General features: G+C 38.1%; 1 long non-coding RNA gene across 1 annotated transcript; it reads left to right on the top strand.

Annotated features, from left to right (window-relative positions):
- The first annotated feature begins 1,230 nt into the window (after positions 1–1,230).
- LOC127330255 (uncharacterized) lies at positions 1,231–2,720 on the top strand. Its single transcript, XR_011751001.1, has 3 exons — positions 1,231–1,299; positions 1,386–1,460; positions 1,558–2,720. It is a non-coding gene; the product is annotated as an uncharacterized lncRNA (long non-coding RNA).
- The last annotated feature ends 16,957 nt before the right edge of the window (positions 2,721–19,677 follow it).

Below are 19,677 nucleotides of genomic sequence, written 5' to 3'. Positions count from 1 at the left end.
ATACATGGTAATGATGAGAAACTGAATAAACTGAATCTGAATCTAGAACTTAATGACAGACTGAAGAAATTATAAACTAAAGGTTGAAAATTTACTAAAGAAATTCTAAAACTGGGGATGAAGAAAGATTGATTTGCTGACAAACTGCGAGATTAAAACTGAGGAACTGAAAAACTGAAGACAGAATTACTAATAGACAAAACTAGACAGGGCTAGTTAACAAAACTGACAAGCTCCATATCTATAAATAATGTATTGAATTTGTCAAAAAATGAAGAATTATTTAATGAAGAATTATTTAATGAAGAAAAAACCAAGAATCAAAATGAAGAATGATGCATTTAAAAACTCAAGGACAACCAAAACTAAACACTTAGTTACTAAGAGACTAAACAAGTAATGAAACACTGAGATCCAGCTAGTGAGGAATACAAGGGGGTGGCCAATGCATACTGATGGCTGAAAAATGAATACATGGTAATGATGAGAAACTGAAAAAACTGAATCTGAATCTAGAACAAAATGACAGACTGAAGAAATTATAAACTAAAGGTTGAAAATTTACTGAAGAAATTCTAAAACTGACAATGAAGAATCACAACAAGAATGAGCAGGCATAGTCAATACCAAACTGTATGACTAATTCAATCTATGAGTATCAGAGCACACTAGTATTCAACAGCAAGTACATGACTAATTTGATGTACATGTCTCAGAGCCACAGCGTATAAACTGAAGGAAAAAACACGTACGGGATCTTGAAAGTGACAAGAATAATATCATATATTAGCATTTGGATCCAAAAATGACAAGTGGCAAATAAAGTTAACAGAAAGACGGGTACCATACTACTGCACAAGCCCATAGCTGATGTTTAATTTATAGTATCAACATTTGACAAAACATTTGTAGGCGCGAAAAGGTGTGCTAAAGCAGGGCATAACCAGAAAACTAAGGAACAGAGTAAATCATAAGCACGATCGCACGAGCAGACCAACATGGCATCTAGTTCTCAGAAAAGAAGTGTATGATAATGTAGTGCAAAGCATTCGGCAGTTCACTGATGACAAATCAGGACATAACAAAAATAGAGATACATTCTGAGCTACTGATGTAAGCAGTTCATCAATGAAAAAGACAGAGAAAACTGCTTAGCGTCATCGTTAATTTAAATTAGGCATGTATGACACACACAATACTGACATGTACTGATGACATATTAATTTCATGCAGGTAATTAGTGCTGGAAGCACAATGACAGACAGTGAAAATCAATTCGACGAATCAATGGCCATACAGGTACAAAGCATTGAATGCGATAGCCACAGATTAAAGGAAGAAAATAACTACAATTATATTAAAAAAAACAACTTACAATTTTGCAGGGGAACTTTTCATTTATGGCTTTACTAAATGGAGAACTTGATATGAACTATTCATCTTCAGCTACACATATCCAGGTATGGTAATAAAAATTACAGAGAATTATATCATTTTCAGAAAAATAATATATGACAGAAGAGATTACAAATTACCTAATTTTTCATGTTCATGCAGGGAGAAGCACACTTGCAAGCTGAAAGAACCTCAGGGACATCGACACATCAACATGGCCAGAAAAATACTGAGCATGAGGAGCCTGAAGATATTCCATGGGAGACAAGTTTCTTTAATGACATGCAACTTGACGAGGTAAAAAACAAAAAACAACGGGGATGTACTTCATATATATATCTAAATTTAACGGAACAAATGCTTTCCTAGGTTGTTCATGAAGATGACCAAGGAGAGGGGGATAAGCAGGACTTCGACCACACATGGTATCTGGACAGAAGTAATGATAACAATGGCGAAGCTGATTCTGCGAGAAAAAGAAATTCAGATAGATCAGATGAAAAAGGACAGGGAGAAGACAAATACATAACTGAAGAAGATATTGAGATATTCCTAGAGAATGACGAGTCGGCAACAGATCAAAACAATGAGCACCCAACTCAAAACACTAGTCCAACGCTAGCAGAAGAACTAAAGCCAGAGAAGGGGATGGAATTTAAATCAAGAGAGGATGCTCACAGGTTCTTGAACACATATTCTTATGCTGCTGGCTTTTCAATTGCTGTGGCGTCAGTGTACCGTACGACAAGCAAGAAAAGAAACAATGAGATAACAAGGGCAACGATAAAATGCAGTAAACATGGACATAACACAGAGGCTGAACATGAACAGGTTGTGGCACAGAGACAGACAACAGTGTTTGTTAGGACTGATTGCAAGGTGGAGATGGTAATCAATGAAAAAAATGGTATTTGGAAGATAACAAACCTGAAACTTGAGCACAATCATCCTCTTGAACCAGGGAGTAGGTTCTTCCGATCACACGTCTACATGAAAAAGGAGGAGAAATCGATAATAAGAACTATGAAACAATGTAACATTCCAACTAGACTTATTGTTTCAGTTCTTGCACACATGAGAGGTGGCATGGAGCAGCTTCCATACAACAAGCGCAAAGCCTGTAACTATGCATCAACAGTTATCAGAGAGCTAAAACACTCTGATCTCATGGAGGTTCTCGCATGGTTCAACAAGAAACAAGCTGAAGAACCTGGCTTTTATTACTCTTTGGATCTAGATGGAGAGAACAAAGTTAAAAGCATTTTCTGGTCTGATGCAAGGGCGAGACAGTACTATCAACTATATGGAGATTGCATATGCTTTGACACTACGTTCTTGACAAACAAGTACAATTTACCATTTGCTGCATTTGTTGGAATATCACCACATGGGAAAACATATTTGTTTGCTTGCGGATTCATCATAAACGAACAAGCAAACTCATTTGAATGGTTATTCAGACAATTCCTAACAACAATGGGTGGCATACCTCCTTAATCAATAATGACTGATCAGTGTAGGTCAATGGGCAGTGCAATAAAAGAGGTTTTCCCAAACGCAACACACAGAAATTGTTTGTTCCATGTGAAGAAGAATTGCGATGACAGAAATGGACCAACATTTGCAGAGAATGAAGGGTTGTATGAGGATATGCAAGACATTATAGATAACTCATTGACAGTACAAGAATTTGAGACACTATGGCCACAAATGATTGAGAAGTACAATATTTCTGGTGTGAAAGTATTTGAGGACATGTGGACCAATAGAAAGAAGTTTGTTCCAGTATACTTCAAAACAAAAAAAAATTCCATTTATACAGACAACAGCTAGAAGTGAAGCAACGAATGCCTTGTTCAAGAAAGGAGTTGGCGCACAATTCAGCATGACTAGCTTCCTAAGGGAGTATCAGCGAATAATGGATACAATACATGCAAATGAAGATGAGTTGGACCACAAGGTTGCAAACAAGAAAGTCCGGCCAACTAGATTCTTGACAAAGTACTACATAGAAAGACAAGCTCATGACTTATACAACCTTACCATCTTCAGAAATTTCCAGTTCACACTCAAGGATGTTGCAAGGCTAAATATTCGAGAGGAAGAAAAGGAAAAAGTTTTTGTCTTGTTCCAGGCCAGCAATTGTGAAATAAAAGAACACAGGCAATGAAACTACATAGTGCTGGTGAACAAACAGACTGAAGAATACTCATGTGTTTGCTGCAAATTTGAAAAGGATGGGATCTTGTGCTCTCATATTCTGAAAGTGATGCTGCACCTTGAGCTCGAGAAAATTCCAGAGAAGTACATAATTGAAAGATGGCGAAAGAAGAGTCAAAAACTCAACTACAGACTACCAGCACCAGAACAAATAGACAATGATAATCTAAGGTACAGCTTGCTAACAAGAATCTTGACACAGACAGCTTCTAAAGGATCGAAGAGCAGAGAAAAATGCCAGTACCTGATACAAGAAGCAAAACGAATAGAAGAACACTTGGATGCAATGGACAGAGTAAGAGAAGACACTGGAGAAACGCAACCCACGGATCAGCCCACATCGACAAGGATAGTTTCAAACTTGTTCAATGCATCAGTGCATGAAGGTTCGAGTGCAACAATAGACATACTTACCCCTGATCATGCACATACAAGAGGGTGCCCAAGGATGATGACAATAAAGGAGAAAATAAAGCAAAACAAGTTCTACAAATACTCACACTGTGGCAGTGGTGAACACACTTTGAAGAACTGTACAAACAAACATCTTGTATTCAATTTGCCTAAACCGAAAAGGACCCGAAAAACAAAAATTACAGGTTCAGGTAATATATGATTGTACGATATCATGTCTGAAGAAAAACCAAAGTTATCAAACTACATTACATAATAAAACATACTTTTAAATTGCAGGTACAAATTCTCCAGCCATGAAATCAGCAAAGAAGGGGAAAAAAACAAAGGATGCAGTTCGAACCAATCAAGAAACCCATGTTGGAATGACAGGAAACACAATGAGTGGGGGAGAATCTTCAGTGATTGTACCACCCCGCATGTAACGGGGAAGCAAAGTGATGGTTGGAGGACGTATTTATGTAATAGTGTTATTTCTCTGGTCAAATGATTGTAAACTCAAATTAAGAAGGAACACCGTGTGACATGTTTTATTCGTGATGTACTTCAAATTATTGCATGTTTGGTGTGAACTTATCCGTTACATACACAGATTGCAAAAACTTAGTGTGAACAAAGGATAAAAGCTTTACAGAGGAGTGAATCAAAAAGATAGAGATAGAGCATCGGGATAAAAAAGGTTACCTTTGAGAAAAGTGCAGCGGTGCTACTTCCGCCTGTTTTGTAAGCCCGTAACACCTGACCGACCTTCTCAACTACCTATTCCATGCAAAAACTGCCACAAAAATGTTGTTCCTTCTCTGGAAGATGAAGATCAACAACTCCGACAGCAAAAATGGAGGGGAAAAAAAGACGGAAAGAATCAGATATAGAAGTGCAAAAGCACTAAATAAAGAAAAAAGAACAAGCAGGTTTTGACAGAAAGACGTACTTCAATTTGCAAATTCTCTGCAGTCCAACATATCATCCTGAACTCCCTGTGATGCGAAAACATGAATTGTATTATGCTACCTCAAATCACGACAATCTGGATTGTGGTTTCCGAACAAAATACACCTAGTTTCATGTGGCAAAAACAGAGAGATGATTATCCAGCCAGGGATGAATAACCATCAAAAACTCGAAAACTACAAACAGAAAGTCAGGAAAAAAGGATGCAAAATCTACAAATTCAGAGGCTGCATCTGCTGAGATTTACAGATCGGCATACTGAAACATAACACAGGTAGAATCATAGCCTAACACCCAATGTGTGACCAAAAATACCATGACATTAAACAAGGGAAGAAATTCGCATACCTCCAACTGACGGCTCTCTTTAGTCCCAGGTTTTGCTCCTAAACTTTTCTATCATCTTCTTCATAATTTAGAGTCAGTATTATTTATAGAGCATCATGTTTCTAGAAATGATTTCAAACCATAAGTAAAGCTTGAAGTAAACTCACTAAATTTTGAATCTTATTGCTACCTAGATGAGGGACTAGCTACTAGAAGGATGTATAGTTCTACATTTTTCAATTATAGCGACATCAGTTGTGGAGCAATACGATTAAGTGGAGTTCCCTTATGACTATGCATTGCAAACATTTAAATTGAGGACAGAACTAAACATATGAGTACATGCACAATACAACTGAGATGGAGAATAGTTAGCAAACAAATACTAATAGTGAGAGATAAAAAGATACATAATACAAAGGAGAGAGACAGAAACATACATATATAGCATGAGAGAAGAGAGTTACCTTGAAGAGTTCAACGTTTGCTATTTGCCATCTGATTTGTGAAGCAGATGGAGCGGCGCACAAAAAGATATAACAAATTACAATCGTAGATTTGAGTGGAAGTGGGCAGGAATGCAAACTAAGGTACAAAACAAAGGAAAAAAAGGAGGCAGAAACCAAATTTCTCCAATGAATATCCAGTCACAAAACTGAATAATCAAGAACTGACCATAGTCAAATTTCCCCGCCCGTGTCCTTCATGCAGCATATGGATCGGTATACAAACAGATATAACTAACTAAAGGCATAGGTCTGATTGAGAACCGGGCGGGAACACAAATTAAGGTAGATAAAAGAGACAGAGGGGACACAATGCCTGATTAGTGCAAGTGATGCACAGACGGAAACAAGCGACTACGGTTGTAGATCGGAGTGGATCCGGTCGTAAATGCAAATGGAGAATTTCAAGCAATGAAAAAAAGAGACAATTCCTCAATGCTCAAGCAGAGACACATCGAGTACCTGAGAAAAAAAGATAGCAATAAAACTAAAAGACATTAAGCTGACGACATTAACCAGAAAGAAAAGGTAGAAACAACCATGGAAAAAAAAGTCCTCCTCCTTTATCCGGGCTTGGAACCGGCTATCCAAAAAATAATATGTTAGATAGGCGGAGTTACCCCATATAACCCCAACCCCACAGAAAAAGTAATGAGAATCACAAAAATATGAAAAATAAAGAAACCAGATACAAATCAAACAATTACTGAAGAAACCAGATACAAAAACAACATTCAATTAAAAAAATAGTCTTACAGACAAAAAGAAAAGAAGGATAGAACTAGAATACAAAAAATATACTAATGTAGAGTTGTAATAAATTGCTGATATGTTCTGACAATTCTTGTTCTATAACATGAACATATAAACTGCGCGCAAAAAGCGGGGACTTGAGGACTAGAGGTCGGGCCTTTTTCGTCTCTAAGCAGGCATGTCCACACTTTGAGGCACTGGAGAAAGATAAAACGGAATTCTGATCCCAGGAGGTATACTATCAATCACTTGGCGTCAAAACTGATGCATCAACTTTGAAAATTCCTGCTAATTGTTTCCAACCGAACACCAAATAGAACTATGACTGCAACACAACAAAGAATAAACTTATATAAAATTACTATAAAGTCAGACAGACTACCATAAAAAGAAAAAGAAAAAAAGAGGTAGAATACAAACCTGCATCTTGTAGTTTAGGACCACTGATTTGTCAACATTGTTCCTTTTGCAGAAATATAGCTGGTTGGCATACTGAATTCTAATGTGAATAATGTCATCCTTGGAAAATAAAGAGCATGTATAAACCTCTGGTTTGAAAATTTCCATAAATTTCATAGTAAACACCCCACAATCATCAATGTCAAAAAGAAAACACGGAGAAAACAAATCATAAGGCGACAAAAAAGGAGGTACTTAAAAACCTCAAACCTGAAAAATAAAACAAGTAGAAAAAGATATACGCAGTTTGAACATCACAAAAATAGAAGAATATGAACTTACGCGTTATCTTGCTTCGGGACTTTGGCATACATTACTGAAAAACTTCTAAAAATATTCTCTTCAGTTTTGAATATAATTTCCATAGTTTCACAAAGTTGTTGATCTATAAAAAGACAAAAATAACACCAACACAAAAAATGAAATGTAATTAATAGTGATACACACATGGATTCGAAAAAACATATATTGACATTTTTGGTTGTGGAAAAATCAAATTACCAAGGCGTTCTTGATGGATGTATGGAAATGATCATCCTTGTTATACAGGGAATCAAGAAAGACAAACAACTTGAATTTGAAATCAACGGAGAAGGCAAACCAGTGACGTGAGCGACAAATTGGAAAGAATAGCTACAAAAAATTAACAGATGGATACATGAATAAAAGAGAATCGCATAGTAGAAACAAAATGGAATTAAATATTACAACTGAAAACAACAAAACATAAAATACCCTGTCAGACAACTCCAGTCTTTTCCCTTTGCTAGCTGATGCAGCACCAATGAAAGCCTTGGAAATTAAATCAAGCTAAGCTTCATTCTTATAATCCAAAATGTTCTCCTGCAAAACAACAACACATAAGTGCAACGACATTTCTAGCTAAAAAAGATTGTCGCAGGCAGTGAAAAGTACTAAAGAGTGAAAGTTACTAACACCAACGAAAGAGAAGAAATGGTGCCTCCCAGATTTACTAGGATGATTATCCTCGAACAACTTGCGACAAAAAACTGGAATAAGGAAGTTGTCGACATGACCTTCCCTCTGCAAAGATTGGCCTAGGGATATGAAGTTACAATGAACCTTTGAATATTTAACACAGTATGACCTGGCATTGAAAAAATCAGACAGAAACACAATAATAAGAAATCCAAAAAAAATATATAAAGTATGAAATCTACACTCAAAAAAATGACAACACATCAGTATAGACAGAGGAGATATACATACTTTTGAACTCCCTTTGTGTATGCCAATTCAACAATAGAACAGAAATTCTTCACGTCAAGATTTGACACAGGAAAACGACGATTCTGAACCAAAGGAAGAGGCAAAGTGTTTTTAGGCTGGAGAACGATAATATCATCTTTTGGGAACATTTCTTCAGCGGCATTCTGTGACAGGTCGATATAGTTATCTAAGTTATTTCCAAACTGACTTCCAATTGCAGGTTGTGGTGCTTTGTTAATCAACTTGTTGTACAGCTCATCACTTTGGCCAGCAAGCTCAACTTGTCTCAAATGGAAATCCTTTGACACATTACTAGCTTTGGGAGAATTCAAAATCTATGTTGAAAAAACATAAGATGAAAATTCAGAAAAGGGGGAAATACACAACACAAAAAGTAGACTAAAATAAAAACTATCACTGAGATATATATACATACTGCTTTCGGAGAGGACTCAGGTACAAGGATAGGAGCTTCTTTGGATCCAGTTCTACTAGTATTCTTTACTGTAACTTCTTCAGGTATAGCAAAACCAGAAGCAACCTACAGAAAAAAATGTGGAAGAGATAACACTGATCACAAATTTAGAACTCTGATCACAAACTTAGAACTGTGATCACAAACTCTGATCAGGTACAAAGGATGGAAGCTCCTTTAGATCCAGTGAAAGGACTTTACCTTGTCAGCAGCACCTTGTGGGAATGTAGGCTTTATAGTAGGATATGCCATATTGTCGTCGACCACAAAACCTCCAAAGGATATAGATTGGTGGACATTGTTATTGTCGTGTTTTCTGTCCTCAATAACAAATTCCGGAGACTCTTTAAAACCAACATGAAACTGATCATCGAGAACTTTATGAGGAAACCTTGACATAACCTTCCTCAGCGGATGCATTGCAGGAGCTACAAAAAAAGTTTCGTATTAATTATGGGTACAAGGAATTTATTTTTCTTCTTAGATGAATGGATGTTGGAATGGAAACTCTTGTTGGTTACATGTGATCCAAGCATGGGAACTCATAAGTGATGTAAACGTGGGAGCCAAAGAGACCGCAAGCATACTATAAAAAAGATACTGTGCTAGTACTTGATTATGAGCAGAGCATACAGGTACAGAGCCAAAAACTAACTCTGAACCACAATCAAAATCAGTTTGAAGACAAACATCAGATTGATGCAAAAAACATTCACATTGTCGCTGACTACTTGCTATGGAGGTTAACTAGAACGAAGCAAGGAACTAAACATCAGCACCAAAAAAGTTGGAAACTGAAGCAGGGCAATGTCTGCATGATTTATTCTTTGATGAAATTGGACAACAAAATCATCTAATGGAGGTCCATGCCACAAAAGGTCAATGATGATTACTTCCTAATAGAGCGAAACAATCTTTAGAGAGAGCATTTGCTTGAGAATAAAAAATACCCAAAACACGGAAGCTAACTCCTAGACACACTAAAAGAACTTAAAAAATCTCCAGCGTGCTCTAATCGCATACAAAACTGATCCACAGGCGGAATGCAAAAAAGAATACTTGTTTTGCTCACAGTAGAAGAAGAAGTACCTGTGTTAACAGAGCATAATTGAGATGATTTCCTCGTCACACATTCTGGAGTTTCTGATGAAAAAAGAAAGATGAATCAAAAAGTAATTAAATTCCTCCTCCCATGTTGAATATATGTTTACAAGTTTGGTCAGATTATTATGCTTACAAGGAAAATATTTACGAAAGCAAGCATAGGAACCAGAAAATATTACCAAAAACTTCGGTCAGATTATTCTTCACTGCACTATTGGTTACTCTTTTGAAGAAATCATGTTGGTCGACAGAGCCAAGTTTTCTTGCTATGTCCAGCTAACATCAACAACAAATAAAAAAGAAATAAAGGAGTCATGTATAAGAAAAAACAGAAAAGAAGTACCAGTAATCAAGCTAGCAAAAAAAACACTATACATTAGCTTCAGAACTGATTTTCATATCCACAACTAGAGAAGCAGCACACTTGGGTATCTCATTTTCAGAACACCTCGTGATCTTGAGAAATTCCAACACATTTGTAACACACTGTTCAGCTTTGGACACATTAGGATTTTCACCAGTAATTGCAGTTTGAACTGAAGCAATGATGCCATCAATAATCTGTAGAAAAAAAGGAAAAGAGCAGCCAGTAAATCGAATAAGTTTTATATAGCAAAAGACAAAAATCAAAAACAAAAACAGAGTGATAGATTAAGCAAAGGGAACATTACCTTTCGCTCAAAAGTACTGCCAAACCTCAAGTATAAATTGTTCTTAAAGTCCAAGGAAAAACAAGCTGGTTCAGGAAGAAAACTTGAAGCATCCTTAACACATTTCGAAGAATCCTGCAACGGACCCTAATAAAAACATGCCAACAAAACTGTTCAACGCTATTGTCAAGAAAAAGAACAGCAGAATAAAAAAAGCACATGTTGAAATAACAAAAAACAGAATCACACCTGAAGATAGCATGACGGTCGCTTATTCCTAAAATGCCTCTTTCTAAACACATTATTCTTTACATGGTCTAAATCAGAGAAGAATTTTATCAGACTCCCATTCCAAACAGAAACCCTAGGCACAGCTTGATCGAGAATAATAGCTCCAAAATCCAAAGAATCGAGATAGTAAACCTGCAAAATACATTACATAAAAATACCCCATCATTAAAAAAACAAAAAACAGAGATTGTAGCGAAAAGCACAAAGAAGTAATTCAAAAAAAGAATCAAAAAAAGAAAAGAAGAAAAGTAACTCACAGCAAGAATGTAGTTGGAGAACTCAAAACCTTTACCCTTCCTCCCAATCAATTTACAAGTTCTTTTGTATCTATGCACTCCAGAGATAAAATGTTGAAAAACAAGCATACAAATATCAACAGAGCTTGTAGATTCTGGATCTTGAAGGATAGACAAGTAATCCGTGTTAGGGAGCTCGCTGCTTGAAGGAAACAGAAAGCACTTGAAAGCTATGACCATAAAACAGACAAAGACTTCTTTGTCGGTCAAAACCTCTCGAGACTTTAGTTTGTTACCAAAGAAAGTAATGTGAGGCAACTCTGGCAATCCAAACATTTTCAACAGGAAATTTGCACCAGCTTCACTATCAGGAATAGGAACAGATCCAGAATTAGGCAACCCAATGACATAATGAATTGAATCCTTAGAGATTGAGATACTCTTCGTATCGTTTACAACTATCTGATGAGTGACATGGTTGACACACCCACAGATCCAGCGAACAAAAGCAGAAGGAATCTCACATTTCTCGAGCAACAAGAGGCAACCAAAACCAAAATTCCTAATGACCTGCTTGCGACGGTCAGTCAATGATTTCACAATCTCACAGAAGTACTTAATGGAGTATGAGGTAAACGACTCTCTGCCAATAGCATGTTGCTTTAACCGTTTTCTCTGAAAAATAGTTAACAATTGAGGACAGAGAAAAAATAAAAGTCAATAAAATCATAAAAAATATGATACTTCATGGAAATATCAAAAAAATCGAAGTACTTAACCTAATAAAACAAGACTAGAAAAAGTGACCTTAGAAAAGATGACAGATTCATTGCAGAACTTCGCAAAGTCCCACTTGAGAGATTTGATAGCCTATAAAACAAGCAACCAGCAACAAAAACAATGATCAATTCACCCCTGGTACAAAAAATAAGTACTTATATATAAAAAATACTGCAACTAAACAACCTCTTTGCGAAAAAACTCGAACAAAGCATCATCCGAAATCCTCTTCCTCCCAGGCCTGACATTTTCCTTTTGAAAAAGAAAGCAAAAGAGACATGGGTGAAAAAAAGCATACATGCATCTGTAACTTCGAGAAGAACATAAGTAAAATGCGGCAAAAACCAGAATAATATACAAAAGGAAAATCCCAAGTAAAAATCATACTTTATCACTAGATGATAAGCTATTCCCCAAGCTATGAACATTTGACAAACCAAAATCAGCGTCATGATCTGATGCACTAAGACATTTGGAATCCCAATTCGACAAGTCGTCACCACATCTTCTTCCAGTAGGGCCACTACACAGTAAAAGCAAAACATAGAAAAGTCAATGGACAAAAAAGCATATTAGTTTTCAGGGGAGAATAAATATTCTGATCTTGAAGCCAAGTGGCAACAAAAACTACACATAAATATGTAGAGTTGGATAAAACTGAGTATTAAAAATAATGAGGATTTCAATTGGTCCTTAAGTATTTTTAGTATTTTTATTGGATACAGCTAAATAGCAGTATTAATTTGTACAGAGCCTAAAAAGTAGGTACTAACTAAATGCAGATAGATGGATGGACATAATAACTGAAGACACATTCATCGTACAAAAACACAGAGAATTAGTTACTTATAAAATCCCAGTGTCTAGCGTTGCGCACGAGGGCGTTCACAACAGGCAGGCCCACGGACGCTTTACACCCTACCAGAACACTGAGCAAACCAGGCACAGCCCACGAATGCATGTGGCGTCACCAGAAGAGTGTCGAGCATAACAATATCAGATCGGGTTGACTTCTTCAAAAATCAATCCACCTTTACTCGAGAAACAAAAATGATTACTGTGGTTCCTTTTTTTAATGATTACTGTAGTACAGTACTAATAGTGATTGCACTTTCTGAAAAACCGGATAAAGATGCAAAATACACCCTCCACTACCCAATATATGAGGTTTTCACAAAATGTTTTAGCTTGACAAAACATCTTATACCGTGGGACAGAGGGAGTATGACAAATCCAATGAGCGAAAACAGACAGAGGCAGCGTAATTGCACAACACTATTTCCTGGAAGTACCGCAAATTTGAAGAGTTAAACTTACCGGCAACCACAGCATCACAGATAGAAACAAAAGGGAAAACCGTGATTATGTTCAACAATTTGACACAAAATATGAAACGGAAGATCAAACAATTCGATCTGATACAACTCTCAACTAAGAAAATGAAAACTGAATGCAACACTGGATTTTTTTAGCACAGAGAAAAATATTCACCACCATTACGTCATCAAATAGTTATACTTAAGAGGATTATGTACCCCAAAAATGATTCAAAGCTACACCGGACAATAAACTAACTCAAGCGGAGTGTGTAGCTATCTGCAAAATGTTCCCAGTATACAAACTAGATCAAATGGACCAAAACACAATAAAAAAGTCTGAATTAAACATCACACTCCGCATATGATCCCTTTGCGCAGCAATTATTTATAAGATTCAGAATCTATTTATAACAATAGAAGTAACTTCAGCTGGACACGTCAAACAAAATCTATAGAATCAGCTGCACACGTCCAACAAATCTATAGGTGGTGTATGAGATACATCACAACTTGCACCCCAATTAAATAACAAACCAGCCAAACCACCAACACTCCACACGTTGTACTTGACATAACAAATCCTGATGACTTACTACCTTACAGGAATGTCAAACATGACATACAAGTCAAAATTCAAGAACAATTGATTGTATATTGAACGCTGCTGACCAAAGAAAGAGAATAAGCTCTATGTAAAGTTAACTAATGATATAAGGCTCTAACGAACAGAGTACCTTCTATTCTACATTAACAATAAATGCACCCCAAACCAGTGTAAATCCTACACAGGTTGAGCTACAGCTCAATGGGTAAAACTAACAACCAACAAAACAGGACACCTTCCAACCAATTGTCTACTCAACAAAACCTAGGTTTAAATTCTAAAATAGTTATACTCAAGAGGATTATGTACCCCAACACAGATGATCTACTCAACACTGAATTAAAGTACGAATAAAATGCAGCATTGCAGCAACAATTCAACGCTGTGATGACTTAAAAGCTATCTAAAACAGGAGTAGAAACTAACTTGTGCTACACACGTTGGACAGATTATTAGCTACATCAGAACTTGCATCCCAACCAGACACACAAAAATCACTATCTTATAGCATAAAAACTTCACAAACACATACCAGATGCAGAGCAAACCCTACACACACAAAATGCTAGAGAGATAACAACTCATCAAAATAAAATCTGATGCAGCTGTTAAACTACCGCACAACCTGAATCAGATAACACGATCCCCTGCATCAACAAAATTAACAAAAAAGACAAATGGCATCCATAAGAAAATGATTTGCCAATCCACATAAACCCAACATGAACACTCCATCATCCCCACTGTTATAATCAGATGTATCCTATACCAAAAAATGTACTGTATGGGAATGACTAATAGCTCATCTAGGTAAAACAAACACAAGAACACCAGGTTCAGGCAAGCACCTTCAGTCCACATATATCATTATCATCATGATGTGTCCGCTCACTTTAACTACATACCTATGTTCTAAACATATCACAAACACAGGTTTCCCCTACTTCTGAAAATCAAACACACTCTTGCGTGCATCAAAAGGTATCAGCATCAAGTAATACACAAAAACTGAAGTTGCAGAATGCCCATACTTCGAAATCTGTCTGTCTACAAGTGAAAACCCCACGAGGCTGGGGAATGGAGAATTTAACTACATACAACTTACAAAAATCTAGAACTGACCTCTGAAATAAAACCACAACCTAACTAAAAGAGAGTTCAAACACCAGCAGATGGAACTATCTACAAGGTCCTTGAGATGTAGATCGAGAAAATGAAATCCCGCCACCAAAACCAAACAAACCAGTGGCGGGGGTAGGACATAGAAAACAAACAAAGTGACAGAAATTTCCCATACCAATCTCGGATCCCGCGAGCTAGCCTTGAGCGCTCGAGATCCCCTGGACTCTTCCTCGATGCACGACGAAGAGAACGGCCACCCCCCTCCCGAATCTCCATTAACGGCGAGCGCGAAGTCGACCCACCACCAGCCATCGGTGAAGCTTGTCGACGCTTCCCGGCATGACGTGCCCCATCAGCCTGCGACCGAAGAGGACACGCCGCCCGCGCACGGCCCGCCCCAGCAGCCCGCGGAGAAGTAGGATGCAGCGCCGCTCCGCACCATTGGTGCAGCGCAGCGCCTCCGAGCCTCTTCGCCGGAGGAGGATCGTGGACCTCCGCGCCTCTTCGCCGGAGAAGAAATCGTGGAGCGCGGCGCCTCTCCGCCTCGGCGACGACAGAGAGATGGAAGCGAGAGAGATAAGACAGGGAGAAATGAATGGACACAAATTTTCAGACAGAAAAAAAGAAAAAGAAAAAAAAAGAAGATGGACATAACGGCACACCCGCGCGGCGAAAAGACAAACCCAAAACAGTGATGCGCCAAGATTTGTGCAAAACATCCAACGAACCAAAAAATGGTTGTTTGCCAATTGAAAAACAGACGTCTGTTTGTTAGGAAAAGTGAAGATAAAATGAGGCACACATATATGAATATGCAATAACAAAGATTCACAGTCTGTTGTGGGAGATGTGTGTTGATAAGAGCATAAGCGGCATCAAACAAACTATGTGGATCTATTATCCAACCATGAACTCTGTTGCATCTTAAGGGACCACATCTATTAGATAAATAGACAACAACATTAAGATATATGATGTCACTGTAATTCCCTAGAATGTAATCACACTATACCGATTGATATCCACTCTCTCAATTTGGGTATAAGTGTTGGATCATGCAACTACCTCAACTCTTACCTTAATACCTGATGACCCACAAGTATAGGGGATCACAACAGTCTTCGCGGGAAGTAAAACCCAATTTATTGATTCGACACAAGGGGAGACAAAGAATACATGAAAGCCTTAACAGCGGAGTTGTCAATTCAGCTGCACCTAGAAACAGACTTGCTCGCAAGAGTTTATCAGTGGTAACAGTTTTATAGTAGTAGCAGTAGTGAAATAACAGCAGCAGTGTAACAAAGACAGCAGTAGTGATTATAGTAAACAGCAGGATTAAAATACTGTAGGCACAGGGATGGATGACGGGCGTTGCATGGATGAGAGAAACTCATGTAACAATCAAAGCAGAGCATTTGCAGATAATAATAAAACGGTGTCCAAGTACTAAGCAATCCATAGGCAGGTGTTCCGTATATAGTCGTACGTGCTCGCAATGAGAAACTTGCACAACATCTTTTGTCCTACCAGCCGGTGGCAGCCGGGCCTCTAGGGAATCTACTGGAAATTAAGGTACTCCTTTTAATAGAGTACCGGAGCAAAGCATTAACACTCCGTGAACACATGTGATCCTCACATCACTGCCTTCCCCTCCGGTTGTCCCAATTTCTGTCACTTTGGGGCCTCGGGTTCCGGACAGCGACATGTGTATACAACTTGCAGGTAATATCATAAAACAATGAATATCATCATGAAACAATACCATGTTTAGATCTGAGATCATGGCACTCGGGCCCTAGTGACAAGCATTAAGCATAACAAGTTGCAACAATATCATCAAAGTACCAATTACGGACACTAGGCACTATGCCCTAACAATCTTATGCTATTACATGACCAATCTCACCCAATCCCTACCATCCCCTTCAGCCTACAGCGGGGGAATTACTCACACATGGATGGGGGAAACATGGCTGGTCGATGGAGAGGCGTTGGTGGTGATGATGGCGATGATCTCCTCCAATTCCCCGTCCCGGCGGAGTGCCAGAACGAAGTTTCTGGTCCCGAGACGGAGTTTCGCGACGGTGGCGGCGTACTGGATGGTTTCCGGCGACTTTGACTTCTCCTCTCGCGTTTTTAGATCGAAACCCTTAAGTAGTCCAGAGGGGGCGTCAGAGGCTGGCCGAGGGGGCCACACAGTAGGGCGGCGCGCCCCCCCTCCAGGCCGCGCCGGCCTAGTGTGTGGGGGCCCTGGGCCTCCCCCAGGCCTGCCCTTCTGGCACCGTGAATCTTCTGGAAAAATAAGCCCTTCGACATAAATTCGGGGGATTTTCCTGAAAGTTGAATTTCTGCACAAAAACGAGACACCAGGGCAATTCTGCTGAAAACAGCGTTAGTCCGTGTTGGTTGTATCCAAAATACACAAATTAGAGGCAAACAATAGCAAAAGTGTTCGGGAAAGTAGATATGTTTTGGACGTATCAACTCCCCCCAAGCTTAGCTTATTGCTTGTCCTCAAGCAATTCAGTTAACAACTGAGTGCGATAAAAGAACTTTCACGAACACATTTGTTCATATGATGTAAATATTCTCATGAGATATGGACAAGTACTTAGGCAATTCATAATGAGATACATGCAATTAAGATCATCTAACAGCTATGTCAATCATGGAAAGGTACCAACAAATTAATAATAAGCATCATGAGTCATGTCTATCAGTAGGATTGCAATATTCATAAAAGGATATGACAAAGTGGTATCTCGCTTGCCCGTGTTTGTACAACAAAACATAATTGCTCGGGCACCTTTGAAGTTCATGGAAGGACTAGAAGTAGAGATTGTCAAAGATAAAAGCATCAAAGTTATACCACAGTCAATCACATTTTGGGACAAGCATATTATACTAAGAATGACAGTTGTGCTCTCAAGAAAGTGCTCAAAGAAAGGATGGTGACTCAACATAAAAGTAGAAGATTGACCCTTCGCAGAGGGAAGCAGGGATTAACATGCGCTAGATCTTTTAATTTTTAAAACAGGAGTAAAATTATTTTGAGAGGTGTTTGTTGTTGTCAACGAATGGTAATGGGTACTCCAACTACCTCGTCAACCAGACTTTCAAGAGCGGCTCCCATGAAGGACGTTATTTCTACCAGCAAGGTAGATCATCCCTCTTCTCTTTTGTTTACACACGTACTTTAGTTTTATTATGGGTGACACTCCCCCCAACCTTTGCTTACACAAGCCATGGCTAACCGAATCCTCGGGTGCCTTCCAACAATCTCATACCATGGAGGAGTGTCTATTTGCAAAATTAAGTTGCTTACTGATGAATCAGGGCAAAACATGTGAAGAGAATTATTAATGAAGTTTGATTAATTGGGGCTGGGAACCCCGTTGCCAGCTCTTTTTGCAAAATTATTGGATAAGCGGATGTGCCACTAGTCCATTATGAAAGTCTGTCAAAAAGTAAATGACAAGGTTGAAAGATAAACACCACATACTTCCTCATGAGCTATAAAACATTGACACAAATTGAGAAGCATTTTGAAGGTTTAAAGATAGCGCATGAGAATTTACTTGGAATGGTTTGAAATGCCATGCATAGGTATTTATAGTGGACACTTTGGAATAACTTGGTTTTCAGGGGTTTGGAAGCACGAGCAGTGTTCCCGCTCAGTACAAGTGAAGGCTAGCAATAGACTGGGGAGCGACAATCAAGAGAGCGAATCTTGTCATAATCATGCTTGCGGCAAAATAAATTAACGGAGGCATAAAAGTGATACAAGAACTCTGAGGCAAAGTAAATCATCGAGGCTTAATTGACTTTTGTTCAGTCATATGCATGCGTGAGCATGTGCCAAGTCGATTCAAGTGAATTATTCAGAGGAGGATACCACAATGTCATACCTATTTATGAATAAAACAATGCAAGCAAACATCCATGACATGCTACTCATACTAATAAACTGGAGCTAAACATGAGAGATCATGAACTACTAAACTTTCTTAAATGACATATACCTCACATGAACCAACTAAGCATGCTCACATGGATGAGTATATGTACAAAAATGAAAACAAATAGAGTTCATACCATCCTCTCACCACAGTCGAATTGTCGTAGATCGTCATTATTGCCTTTCACTTGTGTAGCTTGAATAATATGAAATGAAAACCACGCTCCAGCCACCTAAGACCATTGAACTCATAATGAACTTTACAAAACCAAAGAAGAACAACAAATATTTTTGGTGTTTTCGAATTGGAAACAAGAACAAAAGGAAACAAGCAAACAAAGCAAAATCTTTTTGGATTTTCTTATAGCAAATTACCAACGATAGCAAGCAAAGCAAAATAAAAGCAAGAAACCAAAATAAACAAGTGGTGAAGAGAAACAACAGAAATATTTTTGGTCTTTTTGTGTTTTAGGAAAGAAACAAAGCAAAAACAAGAAAATGAAAACTAAAAGAGTCACATAAACACAAAGCAGCAGGAATTCGTCAAACTTGACAGCAGTACAGTAATCGATTTTTAAGAAATTCTTCCGCTGCCCAGCTCGAAAAGTGTTCAACTAATGAAAGTTAGATAACAACCTAGGAACATGCACAAAAATTGTCTTCCCAAAATAACGTTCTGGCTGTTTTTGAGAATTTTTTTGGTATCAGTCCAGAATCTGTTTTCAGGCAGCACTTCCCCAAATATCATCTCCCTCTTATTAGAAAACCACTTTAAGAAGCTAAACAAGTATGTACAAGTATCCAGCAACCATAATATGCAAAGAATGAGTGATCTCGGTATACCTCCCCCCAAGCTTAGGCTTTTGGCCTAAGTGGAGATCAA

This window comes from Lolium perenne, chromosome 2 (assembly GCF_019359855.2).
Source record: "Lolium perenne isolate Kyuss_39 chromosome 2, Kyuss_2.0, whole genome shotgun sequence".
Taxonomy (NCBI): domain Eukaryota; kingdom Viridiplantae; phylum Streptophyta; class Magnoliopsida; order Poales; family Poaceae; genus Lolium; species Lolium perenne.
Note: the sequence above shows the minus strand (reverse complement) of the source record. Positions and strands in the feature narration are given on the sequence as shown.